General features: G+C 36.4%; 1 pseudogene; it reads left to right on the top strand.

Moving 5' to 3' along the window:
* The first annotated feature begins 243 nt into the window (after positions 1-243).
* Positions 244-1,213, top strand: LOC102953549 (annotated as a pseudogene).
* Positions 1,214-6,714: the final 5,501 nt, after the last annotated feature.

The following is a 6,714-nucleotide window of genomic DNA, read 5'->3' as shown; positions in this document are numbered from 1 at the left end:
GCCAAGTTGAGAATCTCTTTTAGTAGAAATTTCAAGTATTATTTTTGACTACTACATACTAGTAACTGTTCAGTTGGTGAAATTGAAGATCTTTCATCAGATCTTCACCAGATCAGAATAAATAAATCAAGAAGGAGGTTTTTCCAGGAGCTGGCTGTGCAAGATTTGCTAGAATTCATATCCGATCACACAGCTGAGAAAGACCCTTGGTTTATTTGGACATGTTGCTGAACCTGAGGCTCGTATGCTTCTGAGCTGCTGTGGATGGCCCTGGCTCTCTTGACCACTCTTCCAAGTAGGATGTCACTGAGATTCCTCAAATGGAGCCTCCTGCTGCTGTCCCTCCTGAGTTTCCTTCTGATGTGGTACTTCAGCCTGCCCCCCTACAATGTGATAGAAAGTGTTAACTGGATGTACTTCTATGAGTATGAGACAATTTACAGACAAGACTTTTTCTTCACACTTCAAACTACTCTACTCAAAACCCACTTCTTATCATTCTGGTGACCTCACACCCTTCAGATGTGAAAGTCAGACAGGCCATTAGTTACTTGTGGTGAAAAAAAAAATCTTGGTGGGGATATGAGGTTCTTACCTTTTTCTTACTAGGCCAGCTGGCCAAAAAGGAAGACAAAGTGTTAGCATTGTCCTTGGAGGATGAGCACATTCTTTAAGGTGACATAATACGACAAGATTTTTTTAGATACAGGTGGGTAACTGAGTTTTGCCCCAATTCCAAATACATCATGAAGACAGACACTGATGTTTTCATCAATACTGGCAACTTGGTGAAGTATCTTTTAAATGTAAACCATTCAGAGAAGTTTTTCACAGGTTATCCTCTAATAGATAACTATTCCTATAGAGGATTTTACCAAAAAGCCCATATTTTGTACCAAAAGTATCCCTTCTAGGTGTTTCTTCCCTACTGCACTGGATTGGGTTCCATAATGTCCAGATATTCGGTGCCAAGAATCTATCAAATGATGAGTCACATAACACCATCAAGTTTGAAGATGTTTATGTTGGGATCTGTTTGAATTTATTAAGCATGGACATCCATATTCCAGAAGACACAAACATTTTCTTTTTATATAGGATCCATTTGGATGTCTGTCAACTCAGACGTGTGATTGCAGCTCATGGCTTTTCTTCCAAGGAAATTATCACATTTTGGCAGGTTATGCTAAGGAACACCACATGCCATTATTAATTTGACAAAAGCCTAGCGAAAGACAGGATACTCTGTGGAAAGTGTTAAAATTGCTGTAAAATGTCCAATGGAAAACTCATGGGAGGGTCACTGTGTTGAGTTGCACTGAACTGAGAGTCATGAAGAACCCACAGACTGGGGACTGGAGGGTCACACTTTGATTCACCTAGACAAAAACCAAGTCAGGCTCTTTAAAGGTGATCATAAGAGGAATTAAACACCTTATAAAGGAATCTGGGATTTGTGTTAATAAAACTAATAGGACCAAACTATTTGAACATGCCATTTGGCAGACTAGAATTTGTTAAAAGGGTTTCAATGAATTATAAGCTCATTAATCCATAGCAATGAAGCAATGTAGATCTCTACTTATTGAGCATTCTAGTCTGTTAAGGTTTTTGTGTATATCTGACATGGGTTGCCAGTTTTTAAAAATACATAGTTCTGTGTAAAAAACTAAAGTTACACTGAACAAAATTTCATCTGTTTTGGTCATTCAGAAGGTACTTCAAGATGTTACAGCATTTCACTGTTATAAATTACTATTTAATATTACTTAGGACTTCCTGGTGTTTGAATGTTATTATTGTTTCAGTACTGTATAAAGAGAATAGTGATTCCTACCCTTTTCCATTTGAACTTTTACCCAGTTACTTCACTGATGAATTTATTATTTCATAGCTCCATTAATGTAAAGTCATTGGTCATTATTGCATATCAGTAATCTCTTGGACTTTGATAAATATTTTACTGTGGTAATACAGAGAAGAATTAAAGCAAGAATATCTGAATTTTTGTCTTGTTTTTAAAACTGCAATCCCCAGTGTTTATATGTTACTCTATCTGTTTCATTTTTTCACCTGAAAATTAAGAATAATATAGAATGCCAGGGAGCATGTTTCCTTTTGGAAAGGACTCTGAATACAAAAAAGAAAAAAAGGACCCTGATGGCAAGAATATTGTGAATATTATCATTAATCTGCTCCATGTGTGTTCTCATTAACAATCAATTTGAGAATAAAGAGGGAAAAAAGAAAGGTCGTAAATACACAATTTGACATTACACCTAAAGTAGCTAGAAAAGGAACAGCAAATAAAGCTTAAAGCTAGCAGAAAAAGGAAAATAATAAAGGTTAGAGAAGAAATAAACTATAGAGAAACAAACAAACAACAACAGCAAAAAAAAAAAAAGTAGAACAGATCAATGAGTCAGAGCTGGTCCTTTGAAAGAACTAACAACATCGATAAACCCCTAGCCAGACTTATCAAAAAGAAAATAGAAGGACTCAAATATATAAAATCACAACTGAAAGAGGAGAGATAACAACCAACACCACAGAAATACAAACAATTTTAAGAGAATTCTATGGAAAATTATATGCAAACAAACTGGGAAATCTGGAAGAAATGAACAAATTCCTAGAAACATACAAACTACCAAAACTGAAACAAGAAGAAACTGAAAATTTGAACAGACCCATAACCTGCAAAGATATTGAATCAGTAATCAAAAATCTCTGAACAAGCAAGAGTCTTGGGCCCCTTGGCTTCCCATTGGAATTCTACCAGACATTTAAAGAAGAGTTAATACTTATTCTTCTCAAACTGTTTCAAAAAATAGAAATGGAAGGAAATCTTCCAAACTCAGGTATGAAGCCAGCATTACTTGGATCCCAAAAACAGACAAAGACCACACTAAAAAGGAGAATTACAGGCCAATATCCTTAATAAATCTTGGATATAAAAATTCTCAACAATATACTAACAAATCAATTCATCAGTACATTAAAGAATTATTCACCATGATCAAGTGGGATACATTCCTGGACTGCAGAGCTGGTTCAATATTTGCAAATCAATCAATGGGATACACCTCATCAATTAAAAAAAAAAAGAGATAAGAACCATATGATGCTCTCAATAGATGCAGAAAAGCATTTGACAAAATACAGCATCCATTCTTAATAAAAACCTTCAAAGTAGGGAGAGAAGGAACATACCTCAACATTATAAAGGCCATATCTGAAAGACCCAAAGTGACTATCATCCTCAGTGGGGAAAAACTGAGAGCTTTTCCCCTAAGGTCAGGAACATGACAGGGATGTCCACGCTCACCACTGTTGTTCAACATTGTACTGCAAGTCCCAGCCTCAACAATCAGACAACAAAAAGAAAGAAAAGGCATACAAATTGGCAAAGAAGTCAAACATTCACTCTTCTTAGATGACATGATACTCTATGTGGAAAACCCAAAAGACTTGACCAAAAAAACCTGCAAGAACTGATACATAAATTCAGCAAAAATTCAGGATATAAAATCCACATACAGAAATTGGTTGCATTTCTATATACCAATAATGAAGCACCAGAAAGAGAAGTCAGGGAATCTATCCCATTTACAATTGAATCAAAAACCATAAGGTAAGTAGGAATGAACATAACCATTCAGGTAAAAGATCTGGACGCTGAAAACTATAGAAAGCTTAAGAAAAAAATTGAAGACACAAAGAAATGGAAAAACATCCCATGCTCTTGGATCAGAAGAACAAATATTATTAGAATGTCGCTACTACCCAAAGCAATCTACACATTCAATACAATCCTTATCAAAATAACACCAACATTCTTCATAGTGCTAGAACAACAACAAAAAAAAAAATTCTAAAATTTGTATAGAACTAGAAAAGACCCTGGATAGCCAAAGTAATGTTGAAAAAGAAAACCAAAACGGAGGCATCACAATTCCAGACTTCAACCTGTATTACAAAGCTGTAATCAGTATGTTACTGGCATAAAAACAGGCACACAGATCAATGGAACAGAATAGAGAACCCATAAATGAACCCACAAATGTATGGTCAACAAATCTTTGACAAAGCAAGAAAAAATATCCAATGGAAAAAAGGCAGACTCTTCAGCAGATGGTGCTGGAAAGACTGGACAGAGACATGGAAAAGGATGAAAATGGACCACTTTCTTACACAATACACAAAAATAATTCAAAATAGATGAAAGACCTAACGTAAGACAGGAAACCATCAAAATCCTACAGGAGAAAATAGGCAGCAACCTCTTTGCCCTGGGCCACAGAAACTGCTTACTAGACATATCTTCAGAGGCAAGGGAAACAAAAGCAAAAATGAACTTTTGGGAACTCATCAATATAAAGAGCTTCTGCACAGTGATGGAAACAATCAACAAAACTAAAAGGCAACCAATGGAAAGGGAGAAGATATTTGCAAATGACATATCTGATAAGGGGTTACTATCAAAAATTTATAAAGAACTTATCAAACTCAATGCCCATAAAACAAATAATACAGTGAAGAAATGGGCACATAGATACTTTTCCAAAGACATTCAGATGACTAAGAGACACATGAGAAGATGCTCAACATCACTCATCATCAGGGAAATACAAACCAAAACCACAATGAGATACCACCTCACACCTATCAGATGGGCTAAAATTAACAATTCAGTAAACAAACAGATGTTGGCGAGGATGCAGAGAAAGAGGAACGCTTTTGCGCTGCTGGTGGGAATGCAAAGTGGTGCAGCCACTCTGGAAAACAGTATGGAGGTTCCTCAAAAAATTAAAAATAGGGGCACCTGGGTGGCTCAGTCAGTTGAGCATCTGACTTCAGCTCAGATCATGATCTCACAGTTTGAGGGTTTGAGCCCTGCTTGGGGCTCTGTGCTGACATCTCAGAGCCGGGAGCTTACTTTGGATTCTTTGTCTCCCTCTCTCTCTCTGCCTCTCCCCCACTCGTTTTCTCTCTCTGTCTCTCAAAAATGAACACTAAAACAAATTTAAAAAAATAGAACTGCCCTACAACCTGATGTGGGAAACAAAGGCAGAAGGAAATGGCAGATAAAAAATTTCCTTATGATCTGCAGCCCATTGACAAATACTTGAGGCTGGCAGAGTATAACATTTCTGTAGAAACCACCTACTGTCTTAACGTTAATGCTTTGCTAGAAGGAAAAACCTTATCTTGAGAATGGCTGGGCCTCCAGTATCCTGTGAGTCTTTAGCATGTAAAAGCTCCTTTGGAAATTTTCCTTGGACTTTATCTCCCCCAACTCCCAAATATATAACTAGTCATTCCTCATGGTCCTGGGGCAACTCTTCCTGCCCATAGGTCCTGTCCTCGTTCTTTAATAAAATCACCTTTTTTTGCGCCAAAGATATGTCAAGAATTCTTTCTTGGTTGTTGGCTCCAGACCCCCACCACTCCAAAAAAAACCTCATCCCAAGCCAGCAATTGTGCTACTAGGTATTTATCCAAAGGATACAAAAATGCTGATTTGGGGGGGGGGGCACATGCCCCCCAGTGTTTATAGCAGTGCTATCAACAATAGCCAAATTATGTAAAAAGCCCAATGTTCATCAACCAATGAATGAATAAAGTTGTAGTATGTGTATGCGTGTATCTATAATGGAATGTTACTCAGAGATTAAAGAAAATGAAATCTTGCCATTTGCAACAATGTGGATGGAACTAGAGTGTATTACACTAAGTGAAATAAGTCAACCAGAGAAAGACAAATATCACATGATTTCACTCATATGTGGAATTTAAGAAATAAAACAGATGAACATATGGGAAGGGAAGGAAAAATAAGATAACAACAGAGAAGGAGCAAACCATAAGACACTCTTGAATACTGAGAAAGGGTTGGGGGTTGCTGGAGGGGAGATGGGTGGGGGGATGGGCTGTGTGGGTTTGGGCATTGGGGAGGGCATTTATTGGGATGGGCACTAGGGGTTGTGTGTAGGTGATGAATCACTGGGTTATACTCTTAAAGCCAGTTTACACTGTATATTGACTAACTTGAATTTAAATAAATAAAGTTCAAAACATATGCTCAAATACCTTAAGGAAGTCATAGGTAGACACACAACTAAAGTAAATCCAAATAATGAAGAATCATCAAATAGATATCAATGTATTGAAATTTTTAAAATGAAATTAAGTAGAATTTATGGAGTTTAAATTTACTAGGGTGTTTCATCAACAGATTTGAGCAGGCAAAAGAAAGAACCAGTAAAACTGAAGAGAAAACAATCAATTATAAATTCTCAAACAGAAAAGAGAGAAATAAATAATCTCAGAAAGCAGAACACCAACCAATTAAGCATATTAAACATAATGAATGGGAGTTCAGACGGTTACAAGAATGAGGAAAGAATAGCAACAACATTTGAAAAACTAATGTATGAACACTTTCCAAACTGGTGAATGACATGAATCTACACATCAGAAAAAATCAATGATCTGTAAACAGGAAAAAGTACAGACACTCACAGTTAGACACATTATAATCAAACCGTGATAAGCCAAAAACAGAGACTACAGAAAGCTGCAAAAGAGAAGCAACTAATATATGCAACTAATATATGATTATCACTTACAATAATAGCAGATTTCTCATCAGAAATGATAGTCAAGTGCAGTGAGATAATGTATGCAAAGTGCCTAAAAAAGATTTTTCAC

This window comes from Panthera tigris, chromosome A1 (genome assembly GCF_018350195.1).
Source record: "Panthera tigris isolate Pti1 chromosome A1, P.tigris_Pti1_mat1.1, whole genome shotgun sequence".
NCBI classification, from domain to species: Eukaryota; Metazoa; Chordata; class Mammalia; order Carnivora; family Felidae; genus Panthera; species Panthera tigris.
The sequence above is the reverse complement of the archived record's forward strand: the minus strand, read 5'-3'. Positions and strand labels throughout refer to the sequence as shown.